The sequence below is a fragment of the Lagopus muta genome, chromosome 1 (assembly GCF_023343835.1).
Source record: "Lagopus muta isolate bLagMut1 chromosome 1, bLagMut1 primary, whole genome shotgun sequence".
Classification (NCBI taxonomy): domain Eukaryota; kingdom Metazoa; phylum Chordata; class Aves; order Galliformes; family Phasianidae; genus Lagopus; species Lagopus muta.
This window is the reverse complement of record NC_064433.1, coordinates 44,077,546-44,103,149: the sequence shown is the minus strand read 5'-3', so window position 1 is coordinate 44,103,149 and position 25,604 is coordinate 44,077,546. Positions and strand designations below refer to the sequence as shown.

Here is a 25,604-nt window from a genome sequence, read left to right as displayed (position 1 = left end):
TTGTTCAGAATGTACATTCCAGCTCAGATTGCCTCACTGAAGTGACCTTATATTTTTATCTCTTTGTCCATCTAAACTTTGCCCTTGTGGAAACATTGCTATCTTCAGTTAGAGCAGGAATAATGTGATTTTTGATAAGGTTTTTTGTGAATTTCTGACAAAGCAAAACTGAAGCTGGTTCTAAAATAGTATGACCACCTTTGCATGTACGGTGGCTAATCCTTCAATGTCATTTGAATAAACAGATCTAATATGTTCCTGGTATGGCAGTAATTTAGTGAGGGAAAGTCTTGTGAGAGCTGAGGATTGCACTTACAACGTTTTCAAATCTGATCAAAAAGTCCACAGAACTGCCCAGCAGAAAGGAGTTTTATTGGACAAATTTATTGCTTAACAAAGACAAAGGTGGGATGGGATAAGGACAGGAATGGATAGAATCAGCAGTACTGCCCTGAAAGGTAAGCACTTCTAGAGCTATATAGTTATGGATAGCCCAGAAATTTTCTCAAGTTTTGAGAAGACCCATTAAAATCACTGAAACACTGGAAGGATAAAATATAAGTGTCATGTAAGGTCTGATAATTGATCTGCATTTTGGTCACTGTGTTGAGTGACATCTTTACCTCAGCTGCTGCTTCTCCTTTTGAGCTTGGCTGGCACAGATGGAGGTGACTGAAGATCTTGCATGATGTTAGTGTGTAGTGTTACTTCCCAAACTGTTTGTTTGTACTAGCCTTTATGTGAAAATTTTCAAGCAGTCAGACTTGCTTGAGAATTTTTGTATGGCCAAACCACTCAGTTTTAGCATGCTCAGCCTGCATTACAAAGGATCATTTGAAAGTGCACTATCTCTGTTAGGTGGGTGCTGCGTCATACTTATCAGCAGATTTAGTTTAGCAGTGGATTTGGGCATATTTATATTTTGCAGCTCAAATAATAAGTGATGAGAGAAATGTAGTAATAGAACTTAGATGAAGCTTTGACTTGCTGCTTTCCAATCTCAGGTCATTACTTTTGTTCTTTTTTAAAAAAAAATATGGGTCTTTAGAGTTGGGGAAATAAAAATTTAAGTGGGAGTACTTCAAATAAATGAAATTACTGTTCTGGTATTAAAAGAATATAGTGATCTTTAAATGCATTGGACATTTTTTTATAGAGAAGATAGCTTCTTTATTTCCATGGATTAGAGATGCCACAACCCACTGTAAAGAGATCTAAAGGGAATCTCACCTTTAGGTCTCTTCCTTGCTGTTCCACTGCTTATGAAGGAAGAAAATCCTTTCTGCCGCGGAACTCAGTGGAAGATGAACAGCTTGGAATGTTAAGTAGAGGCATTTGTTTTTGCTGAACTTGCTGTGTCCGTGATCCACAGGGTGACTGGTTTCACCCTGGGAATGGAATTTTCCAGTATTTCTTAAACTAACGTAAAGTTTTTCTTAACATTGGGCAAGATTTAATGGTGAAATAAAAGGAATCAAAGGAGCTCTTAGTTGCATTTGGAAACAGACAAATACATGACAAAGGCAGAACACTAACAGTTAACTACATGTCAGTATCAAGTTGTGATCTGTGTCTAGCCGGTCCACAGAGTTTTGAAGTCCAGTGGAGAAAGAGGTTTCACACAATGTACAGCTGGTGTCCTGGTAGCTGGCCTTTGAGGCATTCTCCTAAACATCAGCTGAGTAGCCACCCAAATTCAGCTGGCAGAAACTTCCCTTTCTGAACTAATGCAGTCACAGAAGATCCTAGTCAAGATAAATGGCTCCCATTATTTTTCTGCAGTTTTGATGATCAACCTAATCACAGTAGTAAACTTAGCTCATATTTCATAATAGCAAGATACCACAACATAATGTTCTATCAGTGTCTTTTCTCAGGTGAGAAGTGATCAAATGTGACGAAGTGGTCTCAAGCTGTGCAAGGGGATGTTTACATTGGACATTGTGAAGAACTTCTTCACAGAGAGGGTGGTCAAGCAATGGAGTGAGCTTCTCAGGGATGTGGTAGAATCTCCATCTCTGGGGGTATTTAAGAAAGATGGGTTAGCAATGAGATGGTTGGACTTGATGATCCTGAAGGTGTTTTCCAAACTTAATAATTCCGTAATTCTGTGATAGTTGAAAGTGTTTTTCTGAAATGTATCCCTGAAGCCAAATTTTTCTCAAGCAAGTGAAGGGGCTGGCTCATTGCCAAACTGAGTCCTTTCCTGCCGCTCAGATTTGCCTTTTTTCTGGGATGATTTATGAAACTGTCTGAATTATCATAGCTTCTTTAGTGCAAAACTTTTACTCTATGTCTGTAGAGAGTAGTTGTGAAACTTCAGTGATAATAAGGAACAGAAGCTTACTTCAACGTTATGTAGAAACTAAACCTTAAAAGTGAAAAGACAAACTTGAGAACTGTGATTTTGGAATATATCACAAGCTTAGCTGCTCATCAATTGTAATGTTATTTTTTCTGTTCTGGTAGAGCTGAGTGTGCAGTGGATTAATGTAAACTTAACTACAAAATAAATGCACCAGATTCTTATCTTCCTCAGGCTGGTAACACCTCCACACTTAGTCTTCACTTAAATGAACATGGTAGACTTGCCTGAAGCAAAATACTGCTCAGGCTACATGTGGCCTTTAGAGAGAAACAGGCTGAAGAAATTCTACACTCAGGCTGTCATTCACTCAGTTGTTGACACAACTGTTTGGGGATTGTGAACTGAGTCAGGGAACCAGATAAGGTTAAAAATAATGCAAACAGAAAAGCAAGCAGGAGGAGGCACCACTTTACTTTTGGGGAAGGGGGAGGTCTTGCACCTAATCTGAGCTGTGCTTTGCTCATTCATTGGACAGCGGCTTCAGTTTTGTCAGGCCCTTTTGAGAGCTGATATATCCTCCTACACAGTACAGGAGAAAACTATCTAACCCTATCTCTCCCCCCTGCCATTTTGATGCAGTAAAATAGATCAAGGTAGGGTTTGGTGAGCAGCAGAGCTAGTAGGAGATAAACAGCAGAAGCGTGACCTCCTACTTGTAGCTTCAGGGACGTATTAGTTTTGCTCAGTGCAGCTCTAGGAACCCTATGCAATTAGCTGTGTCACTGGGTGGGAGAGATCTTCAGTGCTGACCAAAACAAGTGACTCTCAAAATGGGTAGAGAAAAATTCCACTGCCAAAATATCATGAAACTGAGATGTGACAATGAGACAGAAAAGCATTTTTCTTTATGTATCAAGTAAAGGCATTATTCTTAACGAGATCAGTGTGCAAGGTACTGTTTAAAACCAAGACAATTTGTTAAAATGGTGTGGTTTTGTGGGAACTTCAGTCTTTCTTCTTACATCAGGTCCAGTCAGCCACTGACATTCATGGAGAGGTCTATACCAGTTTGCCTATGTGGGCTTGAAACTGTGCTCTGGTCATACTGATTGCTCAAGTTCTTTATCACTTACTTGGTTAAAAGCATTGGTCATCTTACTCCTAATTAACCTTCTGTAGCCCAGCAGATAATGTTGCTCCATGGTGGTTGATCAGGTTCTCTTTTCTTTTGAACTGATAGGATTCTGTTATAGTGCACAACTTTAATTAAATATAGGGGGGCAAAAAAGTGCTGTGCTGATGAGATTTTAATAGTTATCCAAGTAAAACAAACTTGAGATGGCACATCTCTGGAAAGATTCCAAATGAAAACTGTCCTGGAAGGGCATATCCAGTGAACAAAACTACCCAGTGCAAGGCTTGTCAGTTACTGCCAACTGAGAAGAAGTGGCCTTGAAAAACATAAATTGAACTCTGCTGTAGGAAGGAAATGATGCCAGTGCATTCCGTGAGAGACTGAGCCCATGATGAAGTCGAGGACACCCTCAAAGATGTGCTCCTCGGTGAAGCTACAGTGGGTCACTGAGGACAGATGAATTTAAAAAGTCATAATTAATACTTGGTGTCTGTGATGTGTCCCGCAGCAATGGAACATTCAAATACTTTGCAGTGCTATCGTTGTTAATTATAGGTCCCTTCAATCATTAACATCTAATAGATCATTGAACCTACATCTCCTGGTAATTTCAAGGTATCTTGTTTACCTCAGTATTTTCCATCTAGTCTAATTTAAAACTTCCAGTTAACACAACAGCTGGGACCAGCAGCATGCTAATTACTGAACTCCCTGTAGTGTCAGAGGAGAGAAACCAATACTTCTTGAGAGGACTTGAAATTTTAGTGAGCTGATATGGATGTGTGCAGCCTCCCCATTTTCTGCCTCAAGTATACCAATCTTGTGCTCTTCTGTAATGATTTAAATACAGTTCTGTAGCACAGTCGAAGAAGTAGCCCAGATTAAGTCTTTCTCATAAAGCAAGTGAAAATGCAGCCTCAAATTGCAAGTTACATAATTTTTAAACTCACTGTAGTTTATTAGGCACCAAAGGGACTTTTCTACTAAACAATGCTGTTCTATTAGCTCTGCCAAGGGGCAAAAACAGGTCTTAAGTAATACATGAGCTGCCCTTTTGAAAATATCATCACTATACCCAAACCCCTCAACTCTGCAGATGTGCCACAAAACAATCCGAACTCCCTGGCAACAGTGCTGGGAGGTTTTACCTTAAATTTCTTTTTTTTCTCCAAAGTAGATGACAAACAGCTTTAAATTTATGGATACTCTTGTGCTGCTGCATGCTACAGTTCTGCTGGCTGCAAAGTTTTCATTACCTTTTTAACTGAGGAAGCATGTAAAGCTTGGTTAGTAAAATTTTGCTTAAAATTTCACTAAATAGAACATTACTTCATTGCAAGTATTCATTTTGGAATAGGTACAAACAATACATACATGGTATGTATTAATCCTTACTATGCTGAGATGTTATTACTGTCTGCAAAAATCTGTAACAACTAGCAGCGAAACTTTCTCCCTTTCTCTTTCAGATGTTATGTAAAAGAAAATGATGACTTGTTATATGAGGCACATTATGGGAAGCATTCAGCCACACTGTGAGGCTTCTTCTCCTTCCATTCCCAATGCACATTTTGGCTATTACACTGTATTTACTTGGCATATAACCAGTTCACTGGAATTAGATCACATTTACTGTGGTATTTGGGAAGACTGACAGTTTGTGGAGGTAAGTATATTATCCTAAGTTTTTCTATATGTGGTATTTGTAAGTTGTGAATGTGATGTTCCTCTTGGTGTCTAGAAAGTTGTCATTGGTTCGGCAGCATTCCCAAGAATTGGTTTGATGGGAGGAGGGTGCCATCTGAGTTTGTCACAGAACCCATCAAGATGGTTCCCAATTCAAGCCTGGATGGCAGTGCTACCTTTGTATCTTAGGAATGACATAAGTATAGTGGTATCTCTGAGTTCCTTCTTCAAGACAACTTCTGAAGAGGGTAGGTATCTTGTTGTCCTGAGATGTGTCTGCAGACTGAAGATGTTTATTTCAGGTGCATATGCTTAGGCTGATGATTAAATGACTGGCATCTATAAAACATTTGAGTGAAAAGTTAGCTATTCTTATTTTTCTGAGGGTTAAGGGAGGCTGTGATGATACTGTCTATGAGATGTTGGCATATAGGCTGCTATCATTATGTTAAGGAGTTGGAAAGATGAGACAGCATGAATATAAGTTTATCTAGCTGTAAGAATTATAAGTATTTGAAAAGTGATCACTAATTTGAAATCTATGTTCTGAAGACAGGTGTTTAAAAAAATTATATTCTTAAATAGTAATATATTGCATCTACTTTTGCTGTTTGTTTGCTTTGGTGAAGGGGTTGGAGGTTCATAAAAAGGAAGTTTAACTACAGAAGTACTTGGAATATACGTCTTGTTAACATTTTGCAAGGGCTTTATTTTGCATTGACCAAACTACAAGTTCTTGTTGATAATACATTATTTTTCCAGCTGCTTCCTACATGTTAACAAAGATATTTCTTTTACCAACATATCACGTGGATTATTATATGCCTTAACCCAAATGTAAGATCTAATTTACTTGGAAAACTAAGATCTTGGAGATACTTAAGTATGAAACCTCTTCAAGTATTTAGCTGTCAAGCTGTCCATTTGCCTGCTGGAAAGTCAACAGCAGCCACCACAGGACTGTATTAAAATAATCAAAATCTCCTCTTTAGACATACGAGTCTCATAAACAAGCGGATTACGTATCTTGAAAAGTGTCATTAGTGTTTATTCTTAATGTGATTCTTAGATACCGAAAACACTGAGCATATTATCTGTTGTGCATAAACATTTTTGCAATTAGAACTACAAACCAAAGACAACAAGGACTACTCAATTATTTCCACACCATTCCATGAAAACTTATCTAAATTAGGTCAGCATGCTAAAACAATGTATTTTTTGTGTTACAAGAAATTCCCTGTGTATTTGAAAGATCAGTTGATAAGGGTTTGGCAACCTGAGCTGGCACCCACATGTAGGCACACCAGTGAGCCAGCAGCAGCCTGGAACCTCTCTGAAGATCTTGAACTTTGTCTCTTGACAATCTGCACTGAAGTTACTGCCCATGTGTGTATGGAAGATTGACAGTGATCTTAGCATTAGACTCAGTCCCTTTCAGTCTATAGGACTGTCTCTGCCCAGGAGTTCTGTGCTTGTAAGGAGTTGGAAACACGATACTAGGCTCAAGTGGGTCCACTGAAGTGTGGTGATCAGACCTCGTATTTGTACCAGCTAGCACAAGGTAATTGACTGATTTTAGCAGGTAGTGAATCACATTATGTTACTAAAGGCTAAGATTTTATTGGTTTTGTTGGCTTAGCTGATAAACTCTTGAATGTTGTGTTTGAGCCTTTATTAATCCAGCTAAACTGGATTGCACATCACAAGATTACTCTGGAAGATAATCTCCCCAAGCTCTGAACTGCAAGGGACCAAGTAACTTCTGTCTCACCCCAGCATCACCAACTCATCATCAGAAACAGTCATCCCATAAAATACGTGTCACTAGGGGTACCAAATTATGTCAGAACAGTACAAGGAAAACTCATGCATACATTTCTGCAGCCACCACAGTAAAGGCTCCCTTCTTTGAGCAGTGATATGTCGTCTTTCATCACACCCTACACTGTCCTATCCTCATTCCTTTGGCTGTATTCCCTAGCTGATCTGCTTGCTCCTATTATTTTTTACTGTGATACTACCAAATAGATTGACTTAACTGGGAGAAATTCAGAGATTTTTGCCAAAGAGCTCTTGCATTAAGTCTGTGACTTGTTTTGGATCTGTAGAAAGATTTGCCTGCTTTTCTTGAGAGCAGCACTCACCCTAATGAAAGATCTCATCTTGTCCTTCCCAGCAGAAAATGACATCTTCCTTACTCTACTTGATTTGGATTAAGAAAACTAAGAAAAGTAGTTACAGATACTCACTTTTCATGACAGCCCCACAACAGCCATGTTGGTTCCACTGGGGGTATGGGAACTGCAGTGCAAGATAACAGTTGGTAGCTGAGAGAAAGGGTGAGGACTTCTTACAGCAACTGCTCCTTTTCATCCACTTACACCTCTCAGTAGTACCTGGGCAGGTGCACTGGCAGCTAACTCCTTCAAATACACATGCTTTAAGTTTTATTGTCAGGGCACGTGTGCAGACGTCAGTGCTCAGATTGCTTTGTATTGTCATATATTCAAGAACATTTCCACAAAATAGAAAAAAAAAAGAAAAAACAAGAAAGTTGGCTTTTTTTTTTTTTACTTTATAAGTCAAGCATGATAAGTTATGTTTTTTGGAAGGAATTGTACAATTTTTGATGATTTTAACAGAAAGTCTGCCAATCTAGAGATGAAATAAGATTCTTTTTTTTTTTTTTTTTTTTTTTTTGCCCGTGTATAATGTGCTGGGTGAACCTAACAGGAATTTTTTGTTTATTTAGTGGGTTTTGTTTTGTTTTGTTTTTTTTTAAGTAACTCAAAATCAGCAACTTCCCCAATTCTATAAACACAAAGGCTAAAAACATGTGAATATTGAAGAAATGCAGTTCCACAGTTTCATAAGATGAGCAAATGGTTTGGTCTTCCCTGTTGATATGTTCTAATCTCCTTTGTGCAGCTCTTGTTTTGCTTGTTTTTGATAGTATGAACGTGAGTTCATGCTAATACATTCTTTTCAAATATATTTCACGCCATTGTGTCTGACTTTCCTTTGATGATGGCCTTCTGTGCAAAGAATGGGAAGGACCATCTGGAGAGTATTCTCATTCCCAGCAGGTGCTTAAGAGAATGAAAATAGAGTCAGACTGTGACTTCCTTTGCATCATGTGTATAAAAAGTCAGAATTGAACCTTCTTACTCCTATTATTTGCCTACAGCTTTACATTGAGAAAGCTCAGAAAAGGTTTTGATGGCTGAAGAATCAGCAAAGTGGTGTTTATACAGAGCAGAATGAGCTTTGAAGAAGGGTGGAAAATGTTTTTGCTCATAGCATTTAAAATTCTGGTTTGTAACACTTGTATTTGATTAATTCACCCTCAATTATATAGCTCTGGTGAAGCTACAAAGAAGAATTTCAGCAAAAATATGGGATGTCAGAATTGACATTCTGGAACAATGTAAAAGAAAGGATAAACAAACAAAACCAGTTCCCATGTTTTTGAAGGAACGTTCTGTATTGTTATCAAGGGGAATGTCATGAAATGGCCTGAAAGAGTAAGCAATATGAATTTCTGAATACTGTGGTTTTTTGTTTTTAATGTTGGATAATCTGTGTGCATGAATGAAAGAGTGGACAGGGTAGATCTTGAAAGAAAACTAAATGTCATGTTTTAAGAGAGTTAATCAGTAAAACATTTATGTGTGATGCAATCTAACCTAAAGGCTGTTGGTGCTCAGTTAAACTGAACACAATCTCCCAGGTCTCTCTACGCACAGCGAACTCTACAATCAATGCATTCTTCCAAAATGTGATTAAATATTACCAAGACACTGCTCTGCACTGCCCCCAGAAGAGTTCTTCTTTGCATCAACCAGATAATATTGTTGCCAGATAGTTCAAAGAATACATCTGCTTTTCTGCTTTCAAAGAATGGTAATTCTGCTGAAGCTTTTGGAGACAATTGAGACCACTACTGAAAGAGATCCTGATGGTGCTTTTATTAAAATTGCCCATATCTCAGCTTGCCTGTGCATGATATCAAGACTTTATATTGAGCTACAAAAAAATTACAGGGTGGATTCTCAAAAGCATTTAAAAAATTTAGACACTTAAATCCAACTTCTAAAATTGAGTTGTAAGAGGGATTTATACAATGAATTGTTGACATCCAGAAGTGAGGTATGTCTGAATTCAAGGCAGATAAATAAATACTTTTTAGGATATTTTGTTTCATCTTAAAGGTGATGTGCAAAATAAAATACATCAGGTTTGTCTTCCTGTCCGTGGAGTGCAATGGGAATTTTAGCTGTCTGTCTCAGGTGCTTTCTTCAGGAACCTAATCCAGCATGATGATTTGTCCTCATGGTCATTCAGGGCTTTGTTTAGTTTTGCCTAAACTGTCTTTTGGCATCTCTTAGAGCCTAGATTTGTCTGGAAGGAAATGTTATGCAAAAGACACAGACAATTTGTAAATTCTACAGCCTGTAGCTGTAGACCTAATTCTTGCTGGAAGTGTAAAGGACTGGGGTTCTCAGTTACTTTCAGAATGTTTACTTCCAGTGCTATTGGAAAAGACACTGCTTCACATAATAAAACTGCTCTTCAGCTTTGTGAAATAAAAGTCTTCATTACACTGACAGCTGAGATTTATGTTACATATTTCTGGGCCATCTTTTCACATCTGCTGCTGAACCCTTAGGACAAAAGAAAAAAAAAAAAAGGTCAAGAAGGGTAGAATTCAATTCTGCTTTCAGGACTCATCTCCTTTTTTGTTTTCCATCAGATGAAAAAGGTTAGAGGACTACAAGTGTACTTTTTCTTTTCTTTTCTTTTCTTTTTTTTTTTTGCCAATGGACATAAGAGGTCCATAAGAATTTCTGAAAATAGAAAATGTAATACAAATCATAAATGTAAATCAAAAAAGATCTCAGTCTTCTTTATCTTGCAGATGAAACCACAAATTTACAATCCTTTATACACTGTTGAAAGTGGGTTTAAGACAACCTGTTGTCTGCCTATGATTTGAACAGCTGTTTGTAGGAAAGTTTTCCACATAGGTCACCACAGGAAAAAAAGTAAGGTGTTGACAGCCTGACAGATGAGTTTGGCTGGCATTGCACCCATCTGGTCGTACGGCTAACACTTTCATGTGTACAGTAAATATTGCGCCTGTTCACATTGCCTGTCATATAGTAGCACATCTTCTAAGGTTATAAACTAAAACCAAAAGACTACCTGCGATCTGGGAGAGCCCACCATTCTTCCCCTAAATCTCTACTGAGAGGGAGTATAGTGAAAGTTCAAATCAAATTTATAAAAAGCTCTTCATGTGAAGTGTTGCAGCTGTTAATGTGTGGAAAGAATCTATGCACGGAGCTGAGATAAGCAGATGTCCCATTGTTATGTAGAATTACCCTGTATTACGTAAGACACGTTTTGCTAAATTGTCACCCAGATGTGGTCACGCAGTCTAATTATTGTTTTAATTAGTCGATGTCAACTGGTATCTAAAACGCCAAGAAATCTCATCCTTTGGCTTTATGCATGAAAATTAGCATTGCTGAAATATAAATTAAAATATCTTCAAGCTGTATTTCATATGAAGGGAAAGAAGGATGGTTTTTTTCCCCCTAGTTCTTATCTCCCAAGTGATAACAGAGCTATCTGCTTGTGCTAAACCTTTCCTTGATTGTTCCTTTGAAAAGAAAAATGGGTTACCGTCTCAGTCCAGCTGATGTCTCATCTGCTGACCAATCTCAGTTCATTAGAGTATGGAACTGAAAATATATGTTTTAAGCCATGCTGCTAGGTTGCTCAGTGGCCACTTGCAAGTCATTTAACTTCCAGCAGGCACCCATGCACACTATGGGAGGGGCTGCCAGCTTGCTCATTTAACCTTAGGCTGGAAGGGAATTTGGAAAAGCTTTACTCTGATCTTTCTTGCCAATGACTTATGGAATAAACATAACTGAGCTCGTTAACTTCTCCATTCTCTTGTTGCCATATTTGTAAACTGACTGCTATATTTAGCGTTAACTTGCTGTTACAAACTACTGTGGGGTGTCTGAAAGGTGCATATGCTTCTGCAGGGTGCTTTCTCACTGTGGGCTGAACAACTCAAGCATGACTGACATCATTCTGGCAAATACAAAAGCAGTACAAGAGCTTCTTCCTCTCCTGTCCCTTTTTCCTATAGGATAGGTGTCTTTGTTATCCTAAATCTTTTAAAGTGATGTATTATTTATCTGTATTTATACTTGAAATATATACAGCAAGCCTTTGGGAGTCATGTTTCTTTTGATATCTGTATTTTGGATAAGAAATTGACAGGAATGATAGAAACTTCCGTAATAGAAGTTTTGTTGTGTTATAATTACGCAGCTCTGGCAAGCCTAATTTTAGTTTTTTTCTTCCTTGCTTAACTTATTCTTTCTAGGGTTTTTCTGGGAGTCCCTTCTGAACACTTGCTCTGTGGATCCTGCCACATTTTTCTACTTCTTCTGACTGTTAGAAAGTCTATACTGTGCTGTCAGTCTCTCCATCAGCTGCCTGGCTACTATGTTATCTACTTAGCCAGTTAATTAGGGGTGCTGTAGTGGACACAGTAAGGAGAGCGTATTTCCCTACAGGAGTTTCTCAGCTATTTGTACAATTATTACAGTTATATTTTGGTCACAGCTGCCAGAAGAGCAGCAGGAGATAATAATGCTTTGTTTCAGTGCCCTACTTATAGACACACAAAATTTACAAATATAGCAGAAGTCCAACTTTTCTGAACAAACAGATAGGAAATACTGTCATGAAAATGATGTAGAAAGTGTGTCATAAGGTACAGATCTTTAATTACAAACCCTTCTTTCTGCAGTATGTATGGCTCAATGAATGGGCCAGACGCAAAACCCTGGCTTTGCTTTAGCTTATGGTGATTAGCAACTAGAATTGTTTAAATATGACTAAGTCATTCTTGAGTCATCTGTGCCCCTCCAGACTTTTTTTTCTGGCTCAACAAGCTGCTCAAATGACGCTGATGCTGTTTGCTGTGTACAGACAAAGCCCAAGGTTCAGCCCAAGGTTGCTAAGTCTTGTATGCAGTGAAACTAAATGTAAGCTTGAGTCAACAAGGAATGTGATGGGCTTCAAGCAAATGAGGCATGTTGCTGCACTTGCCTTATTAATGCATGTCCCTCTAAAGTTCACCAGTACCTACAGAAAGCCTGTCAAATGTGAATCGAGAGTGGCTCATCAGGGCAGCTGGTGTTTCCACTGTTTTCTAATTGACAATGAACTACACTTGCAGGCCCCCACCTGCCTCCCTCCTTGACACAAATACGTATAGCTTTTATCTCTGGTGGTGTGTTTTTAGATCATCTCCAAAGCTGTCTTCCTTGGTGATTCTGACTGTGGATAACAGGTTTAATCTTCCTAGTTGTACTGAAAGACCAGCTCAGCAAGTGTGCTGGTCAGAGCTTCTTGTTGGTGAATGTTTATGGAAAGGGAGCATGGTCTAAGGTAAAGCCGTTCGGGCTGACAGATGGCAACTTTAGTAACAGAGCAGACATGCAGAGCCAAAATGCTGTGGATACTGTCTTAATTTTTTATTGAAACTTTTGTTCTTTAAATCAAATCTTCCTTTTATCAAGGGACAAAAATGCGATATAGGAAAGAGTACTCTCTTTAAATGTCTGTATAGTGATATGTATTAGACATACAGGATATTCAGGGAGTAGGAGACATCTTAGAGACTGCTGTCTACCAAAGATCTGCAGTATGAGTGTAACTTACATTGAATCTACTTTTGAATTAATTTCCTAATGAAAAAGCTACAGTGAAAGTGTTGGTGTGCTATAAACCAGGAGTATAATATAAACCTGATGTAGAGCTAAAGATATGGGTGAAGTTCCATGAATACATGTCCTGTAATAGAGGTCAGCTATTTTATGCGTACTGAGTAATAGTAACCAATCCCAAAACATGAGGAAACATCCAATTTAGACAATTTATCCCCTAAGATGTCGTCACTTGTCAGGTCAGATCCTTTTGATAAAGTTACAAGAACAGATCTATTTTTACCCAGCTCTGTTCAGATATCATTCACTAGGTCTGCTAGCATTTTGGTCCAAAGCCTGAATGAACAGGTGTAAGAACATTAGCTCACCAAATATGAACTCATATATTTTATATATTATACATGCTCACACTTTTATTTATAAAATGAATCCACTGTCCTTGGCATTTTACTTCCACAGTTTCTATTTTGTCTGTTGAAATCTGAAATAAAAGTAGTTTTTGCCTACCAAAACTACACAGAGATTAAAGAAAGCTCTTATATTCTCTGTAATGTACCTTTTCAAGAGAAAGTAGAGCAAAAGCTGAATTAATTTTTGTGTTTTTAAGGACACTGTGGGATTTTATGTGCTTGTTTACTTTTCTACAAAGTTTGTGGAGAGAAATGCTTAAAACTTTATTGCTGTGCAGTCTGTAAAGATCTTTGCGCTTCATTTATAGTCTTTGTTTAATGAAAGTCTGTGAATACTTTGAGTCTGTATGCATATCTTGTTTTTCCTCATGTTCTGGGGTTCCTAGGGCCAATTAACTGATGGTTCTTGGTAAGATAGGAATAAATTACATGCAGAGAAAACCAAAAAGATGTCATATTGGAAATGTCAGACCATGTGACTTTTAGGCATACTAAATTCAAATACCTGTTTTTAAATGTCTCCTTTTAAGATCCTCCCCTCCCTTCCCTTCCATTCCCCTCCCTTCCCCTTCTTCTTTCAAGGATTTGATTGCATAGTGGTAGTACAACTTTGGAAGAAGTAATAACCCTGTTGTTATCTAGTTTTCTTGAAGCAGTGCAATATTAGTAGTCTAAAACTTGATACACATGCTCTGCTGTGTGTTTGGCGGTGGCTCTTAGGTACTGAATAGGTAAAAGTGGAAATTTTAGCAAACATTTTTAGCAAACTCTGTGTTCTTCAAGCTGATCGTCCCCTTTATTTAACCAAGGCCAATAATTTTTGCTGAAGCAAAGTTAAAATTAATGGAGGTGATGGATCTTTACTCAAGCCAGTACTCCAAATGAAAGCACTATACCTGTATGTAATTAAGATTCCAAGGGGGGTGGACAAGGCTGTATGTTAAGGCTTCACAGTATTGTTCCCCTGATATTCCTGTAACATGATGAGACTTTAGTACTTTATTTTCTGTAATAATTTAGGACTGGAATTGATATTTCAATGCACTGTGTGTTTAGTATTGCAGATACTCAAAGTAAAGCATCCACATTGATCAACTGGAAGATGCCACTTGAGCTCTGATACAAATTAGAGCCAACAACCTCAATCACAGCTTTGGGATATGTGAAACATATAGATCAGAACAACTTTTCATCATAACAAGTAAACTTAGAACCACAGCTGCTTCAAAAAAGCAGTAGCAAATACAGAATTAGCTGTTATCATGCACTGATGACCCTGCAGCATGCACTGGAAGGAATTTGATCATTTATCTAGAAGGTACTTCCTCTGCAGATGTTTTCCAGTCACTGAACTTTTGGGTGTGGATTTACCCTATCAGTGTGTTTTTATAGCAGATGCCACATTACATTTGTAAATGATGAACACGTGTATCCTTAGCAGGGCTGGGTGCTGCTGCACAGCCCTTCCCATCCTGATGTGTGATTCTTGCTGGTTTGTGTGAGTTAAGAAAGTCATCTCCCCTGAAAAGCACCATTAATAAAGACCACATTTTAGATAAACAAGGAAACAAATAAACCCATATTCAGTAGAGGACAATGACATTTCTTTCTTTAGCTAATATTTTTACCTATTTGCAGTGGTGGAAGATAATAAGAAACATTGAACCGAACTTCATTAATGTGTAATAAAATGGACCAGCTTGTTATCTCAGAGATACAGACCGTTCTATTCTGTAACAGAGAACAGCTGCAGAAAAGGGGAAGAGAAAAATGTCATGACTGTGGGAGTAGCGGTGTATCTGCCATAACCACGTTGCTGTGAGGCGGCAGTGCCGTGCTTCCAGCCAGGGCAGCCACTGAGAGCTTTATGATAAAGGAAGGTGCGGCCCTTCCCCTGCCAGATAAGGGGCCATGTCTATGTCATGTTCTCAAAACCTACCTGCCGCACCTCCAGGTACATGTGAAATGAGTCACCTCCCTGCATGTCCTGTTGCACTGCTGATCCCTTGATCGCAGCATGCTGTGTCCTCTGCCCCAGTGCATGCATGCTGGGAGGGCCTGCTTCAGGCTGGAGGGATGAACACTGCAAGGCAGTGAAAGAGCTGTGAGGCCCTACAAAGAGAAGCCCTCCCTCTGGAAGGTGCTGCAATGGGGCTGCGGGCTGGCTGGAGTGCAGGGCCAGCTACGTTGAGCTCATGAGCTCACCCCTGTGCTGCAAAGCTCTGACTCACTGCTAGGATTTCATCCATTAGCGTAATTAAAAAGTAAAAAGAAATGAAGCAAAGCTAATGAGCCTTCTTTAATAATCTCAGCACATGTCTCTAGAACAGAAACAGAGGGATAATTTCATTTTATAATAATTAGACTTTAATTCATTGAAGTTTCAAAAGAAACTAGGTGTTGGAAGCATGAGAAGTTGGATCTGATCAAATTCCACATTCCAAGGCAGAGGTCACAGCCTGTTATCAAACACACGATGTCTCAACATTTTTACTCATGTTAGGAGTGCAAACAGATGTTGTGAGGGAGTAACAAGTATGTGATGTTTTGTAAGCAGGAGCCTGGAAGGGGAATACCTGTGTTTGTGCCTTCTGAGGAAGGAGGGCAGGCCAGGAGTTCAGGTTATCCTGAAATGGGGACTGTGAGCAGGAAAACCAAAGTATATATATGTTGCTTCCATTGATTCTTCCTCTCTTACTATTCTTTTCTCAGTCTTGTGCTTGGATATGTCAGCAGCCTGATTTTCACTAACCTAACCGTCAAATCTGCCTTTGTTGTAATGCAACAGAGTTACAAACGTATCAAAACCCATAAGGCATTTGGGATTTGTGCTGGTGTGTAGATGCTGGACTCTCCCAATTTTATTATGTTGGGAAATAATAATATATAGAGTGCTAGGAAAGGCACGTTTAGCATGGCTTAGTATGAAGCCTCACCAGAAGGCAGGTTCAGCCTAGAAACCGAGTATCACCCAGAGTCAGGCATTAGCTAGGAAAAAGTGCCTGCCCAGTGTCCCTGGAGTGGGATTTCTGAGAGTGGGGATCAGTGACATGCAGCTGCTCTTTTTTTTTTTCCTTTTTTTCCAGCTGTACCGTGCCACTTCTTCCCTCATGCAGGCTCTGGTCCTAGCTGGCTCTATACTGATTCAACTCACTTGAAAGTAGTTTTTTTGCCGTTGTTGTATGATTGAATTGGGTCACTGAGGAGCAGAACAAAGTGGAAAGCAGAGCACGTGCCTGAGGGTGGTGTGAAAAAGAGCTGGGACTCCATTTTGGTTGCCATAAGATGTTAAATACCCTCAGACTGCCTTGCTTTGGGAATTGCCTTAGAAGTATGGTTCTGTGACAACTACCCAAGTTAGTGCAAAACATTTTAATTCCATTAATAAGGGTTAAGAATGGGATGTGAGTTGAACAGGGTTATTTTGCCTGAACTGTTTTTGCAAAGCACGTACAGCTGAGAAGGCAGGTGGGAATGGGAACCTCTGCCAGGGTTTGGAGAAGTGAGGGCAGGAACCTTTTAACAACCGCATGGGTTTTGATCAGAGCCCAGATTTTTGTAGACAGAGGTGATGTAATATTCCCAGGAGCTGGAAATTACCTCACCTTAAATACTCCTCTGAGTTTTCACAGAGAAAGTGACTGTAGGTGAAATATATTTTGAAAACTTCAGGAGGAGGGTTTATATTTTTTATTCAAGAGCCATAAATGTAAAACTTACTTCTGGCACTTCACAAAATCAGTTGACTTCCATAATGTCATATTAGTGACGGAGAAGATTGCCTCTGGATAATTGTTCAGTAGAAATAAGCACAAGCAATAGAGACTAAAGATCACAGACTCCTTTCCTAAAAGACCCTTTTAGTAAGAGCTTGATAGGCATTGCTTTGTGATAGTTTTGAGGTTCTGCTATTGTAAAAGGTGAGGGATCCTTGTGTCAGCTGAGCCTGGGGACGGAGGGCTGCCCAGCAGGCTGACTTCTCAGAGCTTGCTCTTTGCACAGTGCATGATGGCAGCTTGCCCTGGCAGGCAGGTCGTGTCCTGTGAGGGTGCTGTTCCCTTAGTCTACAGGATGACAGCAGTCAGTGACTAATACTCGCCGTGAAGTGGCAAATAAGTCTTCCATTCATCTGAAGTTTTCAGTCCAGATGGGGGGGTGAGAAGTGATTTCTCCCCATTTAAAGTAGCAAGTAAGTATAGTAAACAGTGAAGTAGCTGAACGTTATCAATAATCTTCTCCACTGGTGTATTTCTTCATCCTTTTCTGCCAGAGTGGAAAGCAAGGCTGGTAAATGCAGTCAGTGCTAAGGCTATAACCTCTACTATGGAACATCTTAGAGGAAGGCAATGGAGCTGGCTGCAGCTCTGACAAATTCGCTTCCACCCTCTGGAAAGAATCACTAAAATCCCCTCTGTGTCTTTGGGATGGGAAGAAGTACCCAGAACAAAGGGATTAGAAACAGGTGGAGCCACTGTTATGTTAGGAATTGGACACCCAGTTTTTAAAGGGATTTAGAAAGTGGAATCAAACTTTTTTCAAGTTCATTGCACATGCAAGGTTGCAGTGTTATGTACAGCTGATGCACATAAGCCTTTCCCAGATACTATAGACATTAACAACAGCTCTCCAATAACTGTAAGATGATACAAGTTTAGCAAGAATTTCAAGCATTTGTGGGAGCAGATAGTTTGAAAACATAACAGCTTTGCCTGGCCAGGTGGCTAAGTTTGCTTGATTGTGTTGACAGGAGGACAAAGCAGTTCATACAATGCATTGCATAGTTTCTTCCAGTTACCGGATGAGACTGGTTGGTGCTGGCTGAACAGACTAGGCTGCTATTGCAGCTTTCCTCTTGCCACCTTTTATCTTAATGCATTCCATTTTTCCTTTCATTACAAATTTCCAGGAATGGCTCTGTTAAAGAGCACCTTCCTACCTCTTGCTGTGCTCTGAAATACTGTGATCTTACAACAACTAAGGATCTACTGCATTATGGTGCAAGCTCTAGCATCTGTCACTAAAATTGTAACAGAGGAGCAGCAAGAACCTAGCAGCAGGAACAGGACATGTTAGTGAGACATAGAAGAACTGTCAGGCAGGACACGAATGCTCAAGGGAGCTCAAAGTGGGGGTGTTTGTCACACGAACCATTTCAGTGAAGTTGCTTACAATAGAAACAGAGCTTCTGCACTTTGGAAGAATCAGGGAGAAAAAGATCTCAGGGCACAGGAAAGTAGGCAAGGAAGGTGTGGTCACTTTCTTGTCTGCACTCACTTACAGCCCAGCTATTGTGCACGCAGAAGTCTGCAAAGTTTGTTCCCTTATTGAAGGTATCTAGGAACGGAGTAGAGGTGCTGTGCCACTATCTGAAATGCTCTCTTATATGATGACATTATGCACTTTAATTGCTTTTGGAGGGCAAAACCTTTCTTACCTTCAGGCCTGCTAACCTGTTTCTCATTCATCCTCTGTCTGCATGTAAGAGACAAAGCATGAAGGGTACTGCTGCTGAGCTTCTGGACTGACAGAGAGAGATGGCGCGGGGAGATGAGCTGGAGCAATGATGGCCACTGCCAAAATGTGGAGCAAACTACCAGTGGAAGCTGAAGGTAGAAGTATTCACCCACCACAAATGAACTGGAGAAGACAGAGATGAACAGCAGAAAAAAAATGAGTCCAAGTGGCTGCCAAATAGGTCAGGTTTCTCTGAACTGTATCTTCTACACTGCGGTGCCTGAGTGCAGTGGACAATAAGGTATTGATATTACAACTTCTTTTTGACTTCTGGTAATCTCAGTATTTTCTCTGTATCAGAAGGATTTGTGTACCATGTCTAGCAGTGTGCTTGATAGCCAGTATTGTCCTTCATCTGCTCTAGATTCTTACTAATGAAGGTGATGATCCTTTGATGGTGTGTCAGCCATCCCTGGCACATTGATGATCAGTGCCACTGAACTGGGCCTTCTGGACTTGATTGGGCTGGATTCCTGTCTCTAAGTTTTTTGGTGGCTGTTTTTGTTTTGTTTTGTTTGCTTGTTTAATTGATTTTGAAATCAGTCTAGTTAAAGAACTGCAGAAAGTGCCTGCAGATCAGTCCTTACAGAGCCTGGGTGTTCAGAGTACAGTGGGCAGCTCCTGAGTCCCAGTGATGTTGGACTGCGGGGAAGAAATCAAGCTTGTTTTCCTGTCATGGGGGGAAGACAAAGACCATAATGTGTGTGTGAGGGGAGGAGGTTGTGGGGGGGAAGGGGACAAGACAACAGTTTAAGCAGTGTCTGCTGACTTTGAATTATTGGAAACATCTTGTTCATGTGGCACATGCATATGATATGGTCTGTGTTTGCAAATGCAGTGACTACCTGTGCATATCAACTCAGTGTAATCTTTTGTGGAGTTAATAGCAGTAAATGATCAACTTAGATTTTCCAGCTTGTCTGGAGGTTAAATTTCTTTAAATCTCTTTGGTGGAGGTGCAAGTGCACAGCTTGGGCTGCGTGCTGTGACCTGTAACAGGATCTCACTGGAATATGCTAGCAGTGGTGGCCTTCAGGAGGGAAGGCAGATATTTATTGATATAAGGGGAGTGCAAGGTGGAGTAAAAGGAAGTTTAAAAATTAACAGAAGTAAGACCTTTCAGCTGTGACTGTTGGTAAGAAAATGAAAAGCAGACATACCATAAACCAGATAAAAAGCACGTGGAGAGTAGTGAGACTCGAGCATCCTGAAGTCTGAACAAATAAGTCTGCATACATTTGTATATACTGCAGTGCATTTGTACTAATAAGAAACATGAGGTGGGTGTAGCACAACAGTTGTTCAGCCCAGTGGGTGCATGGAGGGGGCTCTCACATGGGAATGGGACATCTCTGGGAGCAGTGTGGCTGGGCAGGTGAAGCAGCAGTTGGATGAAAAGAAAAAGCCATGCCCTGGCAGGACTGTCGGACGGGATTCCAATGGGGTTGTGCTACAGATTAGGTGGGAGTGTAGTTGTGACTAACACAAATAGTCCAGCCCACAGTAAAACAACATGAGACATAAAATGAGTGTAGGTTGGCATGCGGTGACTGTAAGAATAGTTTGCTGGAATGTCTGTCCCAAGGTGTAGCATCTAGGTCTTGAGACCTAGCTGAGTTACGGCCTTGTTCTTACCTCTTCTGTTTCCTTCTCCATCATTTTCAAGGATCTTTGTCTATCAAGTTTTAAGAAAAAGAACAAAACAGAAGACTGAAGGAGTGATTTGTCATGGAGAAGAACAAAGCATGCTGCAGGCACTGCTTTGATAAAGCTGACCTTTCAATTTTTCAGTTCAGTTTGTTACTCCCAGAAGTCTAGAGACATCTGAAAAGCCTGATCAGTGGGGACTGTGAATATAGGTTATTGGTGTCTTGCATGTGGGTCCCTCAGTTCTGGAGCACAACTTGGCTTCTGAATGGCTTGCATGTCAGTGTGATGAGAGGTCAGAGTACCCTGCACTTTGAAGTGCTGTCTTCCAATCCCTTTGTTCTTGGCAGTGCTGGATCATTTCTGTTAACTGAAGAACTAGGATTGCATCTTGCTACTTCTTGCGTATGGGGACAGAAGTGAAAAAACCTCACAGAATATCAGGAAATATATAGCACAGACTTCCTCAACAGGATAGCCAGATAGCTAGCCGTGGTCCAGCCAGCTCTCTCAGATTGTATAGTCTTGATGGGAAATCATTAAATCTTCCTTATTAAGATATTGATAGTTTGATCTGAATAAACTTTGGTATAAGGACTAGCAATGCACTGTTGTGGCTGAACTGATGAGAAAGCTTGGCTGTGTCAGACTACCAGTCAATGCAGCTGCTAATTTTCAGCCTGACTGGCCTGACACAGCTTCTGAATTGCATTTGCTACGCAGGTAAGCTCTTAGACCATATGTCTCAAAACTCTCATGCTACTGTGTATATAGCTGCATGCAACTATACTCCTGCAGCAACTTTCTGGACCTCTGATTAGGAGGTTTACTCCAAAGAGAAGTCAGATGAACACAGTGTTTCTGTGCAGCTGCTCACCTCTGTGCAACTGAGAAAATCGGTGCATGTCTTCAGGTTCTCTTGTCTTTCTTTCTTGGTGTGAGGCCCAGCTTTTGTCTTGAATGTTCAGCAAATGGATTCTGATAAATGGAGAATAAGATCAATACTTAAGAATCTGGTGATGTGGGCAGAGTAGCTGTGCCAGCCCTAGCCCTGCAGATCCAAGCAAGCACATCTGCTGACATTCACTGTCCTGGATCCCTGCCCAACACAGTGCCACCCAGCACCACCAGCTTCCTTCTGCTCCTTGGCCCCATGCAGGATCTCCATGTGAGTGTTACCTGGTTGCTGACTGTGTTTGCCATGTGGGAGCAGCAGATGGAAAAGCCCATGTGATGCGCATCTCACAGCCAGGGATGTGCATGCTCCTTGTTCATCAAGCGCTCCTCTCCTAAATAGCAATCCCTGATCCCTGGTCACCCTTTCCCAAGTGCTGTCAGTACCTTGCATTCCCTCTTTTGCGCCTAGCAGCCCCTATAGCTCCTCCAGCAGCAGTGCTGTGTGTCTCCTGCTATCTTCTCTTTGCATACAGAAAAAACATCCATTCTCCCAGCCTGCAGTGCACCTTGGCTCTTCAAGGATGGACAAAGCTTGCAAAGCTGAGCTAGCAAGACAGGGTGAGATGGCGATGGAATTAGGGATGGAAGGTGTTAATGATTCCCTTGAAGAATACTGGGCGTTCATAATAATATGAAAGTGCATGAAAAAAAAACCACAAAAGCTCAGGTCAACAGATGTAGCCTCAATTTTCTTGCTTTCTTTTCAAATTTTCATCTGGTAAGGGTAATATGTTCCTCAAAAATGTAAAGATTAATGAAAGAATTAAAGAAATGATGTCCAAAAACTACTGCTTCTTATACATACAGAGAATTGCTGTTGAGCAGAGTACTAGGTCATGCTTTCCTTGGCCAAAGAAGTTTTGGGTTTTTCTCTGTGGCTGGCAGATGCTCTTTGCTTGCACTCTGATTTTAAAGTAACGCTGTCTTCTTTCCATCTTGCACAAAACTCTTATTAATAAAAGCTTGGAAACAGAGTGGATCTGATACATCATGAAAAGCTGTACAAAAACCTGTTTTTCTGGATAGGGAAGCTGAGGTGCAGACAGGCTCAGTGCTAAACGTTACAGCTAATTTATGATTTTGGGTCTTCTGCTTTGCCTTTCAGCTCATGCTACTGTTTTGCAATGTCAATAACACCAGTGTGATGTTTTTGACTGTTTAGAGCAAGGTATTTGCATTTCAACCAGAAATATTTACCAAAGTTGAGTTGTTTGGACTGCCTCCTGCACAGGTTGATGTAATATTAGTATGATGACTGTTTTATAAGGTTTGTGTTCTGACACAAGGACTTTTACAGCATGCTTTTTATTCATTTTATGGCTACAACTTTTTTTTCAGGATCACTTAAATAAAGAGGTTTTCTGCAGCTAAGAGCATCAGAGGGAATCAGTGTTCTCAACAGAAAAGAGACGCCATCCAAACTGACTGTATGGCGCTAGGAGCACTAAGATTGAGAGATCTATATAAAAGAATTCGTCACATAAATTGAAACTATTTAATATGCATACACAGGTTGGATCCCTAGATAGAACATGTATTTCAGTCAACCTAAATGCTGGCAAAAATACTCATCTTGATGATGTATCTTGTGCAGCACTCATACTTAATTTCAAATAGTTTTAATCTATATTTTTATTTCTGGAAAGGAACTTTCATGTAGTGCTTTTACTACTGCTTTCCATCAAGTCCTGTAACTGTGATAACAATTCTGGTCCTACGTATCAGGCCAATGTAACCTGAGAGTTGTTAATTTTGAGTATAATTTTTTCTCAAAATTTGGTTTTCTTGTTTTGTTACATCACAGAATCATTGAGTGGTTTGAGTTGGAAGGGACCTTTAAGATCAGATAGTTCCAACCCCCCTGCTGTATGCAGGGACACTTCCCTCTAGGCTAGGTTGCTCAGAGTCCCATCCAGCCTGGCTTTGAATGCTTCCAGGGAGGGGGGGACTAGATGAGTTTTCAGTTCTCCAAGTATACAGTGGTAGTGTGATGTCTGGGCTCTGGCACCAGTGCGATATCATTCTGAACAGATGTTTGGAGTATATTTAGGCCAGCTTGGGTGTCAATTCATGCTGTAATTTAAATTCTACAAAAGGGTTATTTTGCAGGGTGTGGAAGCCAGATGTCTAAATCCCACTGACTTTCAGAAAAAGTTGTGAACATAACTTCCCTTTGTATTTTTTCACAAAAGCAAGTGTGGAGTTCATGTAGTTTTGCTTTCTTCCCCCCTTGCTCATGCAATCTCTTTCTGGTGTTAATCAGAACTATTGTTCTCATCTGGGCTGGTCCTGTAGAGTGGCGAGTTGTTAATCAAACAGTGCATGCCATCTGCTTGAAGCCACGTACAGTATGCTAGGGTAATCAAGGATAAGTGCTCTGTAGTCTGCTCTGGTTTCCTGTTATCCTCTCTATTTTGTGAAATGACAGCTTCCCAAGCTTGTTTAAATAAACAGAATTGAAAAAGGAAAATACTTGTTTTGATGGCTGGGTGTCAGGAGTGTATGTACGGCTTGTTTTTCTTTCCCTGGGCATGATGAAGCAGCACCTCGTAGCCACTTTATTTTGCTTGGCTGTGCTCTTTAGTTTCCCATTTTTTCTTATGTGGATGCAAAACAATATAAAATAATGTAAGCCGGATAGTATTTGGGAGGTTCTCATTTAAAACAAGACTACACTGGCGCACAGATTTGCACCATACAGTCGAAAATATGAAGTACTACGACTGTAGCTATTTTGACACAAAGTTCTACAGGAAATAATTCTCTGACCGAGTTTTCCTTGAGGTGAACAACTCTTTTGAGATTCCTTTTCTTTCCAGCATTTGTTTTACACCTGTTGCTTATGCTGAACCAGTCTTCAGCTCAACTCAGAAGCAGCACGATCAGCACATGTGAGGAACAGGCAAACAGCTGCAGGAGGGACAGGGCCTCCTCAGGTGGCTTAATGTGGGCCTGATGTGTTGTAGGACTGTGGGGTCAAGGCTGCAGTACTGGTGTGGCTGTGTCAGGCTTTCTTATCCATTTGGTACTTCAACTGTTCTTCTGTGTATTCCATTACCATCACTGCTAACTGCTCCCAGCTCCCATTCTTGTTGTTGCACTGCTCTTTCAACTGTGCTGTCCAGCCTGTTGGGGCAATTGTAGACCGAATGGATCTATCTACAGAGAACCACTTATTTTGCTGGGTTGTTCTAGAGGTGGATCAGCTCTCTGATCAGATTCATTGCATGCCTGTTCTAGCAGCTTGGCTGGCAGAGCAGAAAGAGAGGTAAGATGGAGAAGTTGTTCAAACCAGCTGGAACAGCTCCGCTGCCAGAGCCGAACTCCATCTGTTATTGCTCAGCCATGATGTGCTTGGACCAAACACATCCCTTTCTGTCCTTTTGCCTGGATGATTCAGTCTTCCATAATGTTGAATGAGGAAAAGATCCTTGTTTATGTTCGTAAAAGTGCCATCATTTCATTTACTCCTCCAGAGAACCTCGAGGACTTTTTACAGTCCCTTCAATGAATAGTTAAGTCATGCACAAGAAATTCAAACCAGATTCCTGAATTTGCTGTTAACAGTAGAATCCAGCCACAAGGATTAATCAGGGTTATAGGCAGAAGAACTATAAGATGGCATGGACGATTCTATGTAGATGCATGATCTGGACTTTGTGGCGAGTGATATCATGCTGAATGTTCATACCCTCTGTTATTCTTTTTCTCTTGTTGTTTTCACAGCAGGCAGAACTAAAGTCAATTCAGTAATGCTTTTTGGCACTGGAAAATGTTTAAAGTTGCAGTCCTGCCTTCCCTCTGACCCACAGACATCATTTGAATTGAAGAGCTTGTAGATTGAGATTACATTCTAACATCAGAAATCTGTCTAATCATTTGGTTCTGTGGTGAAGTGTTTAAGGATGTGATTGTTATTCAAAACTTTAAAACTGAGTTATGGTAAGAGGAGATAATAAAAAATGCATTTCAGTAGTTTACAATAAATAGAATATTATGAAATAATAATATACTAATATATTGTACTTGACATAAAAACCTTGAATTTTTTTGTACATAAATTTTTAGACAAATTTATGTTTGATTGACTAAGAAAAAACATCTGCACAGGTAACACTGCTTCCCCTCTGCTTATTGCTTGACAATTAAATGAGATTTTCATACATTATTTTTTGAAGAGCTGGTCT

General features: G+C 40.1%; 1 long non-coding RNA gene across 5 annotated transcripts in view; it reads left to right on the top strand.

The window, feature by feature from the left end:
- The window catches only part of LOC125688022 (uncharacterized), a 110,144-nt gene that overhangs the window by 35,981 nt on the left and 48,559 nt on the right, over positions 1 to 25,604 (top strand). For all 5 annotated transcript variants that reach the window (XR_007374573.1, XR_007374572.1, XR_007374571.1 and 2 more), the window contains 2 exons: positions 4,913 to 5,109; positions 18,783 to 19,054. This is a non-coding gene — a long non-coding RNA (uncharacterized LOC125688022). The remainder of the gene's footprint in view (positions 1 to 4,912; positions 5,110 to 18,782; positions 19,055 to 25,604) is intronic.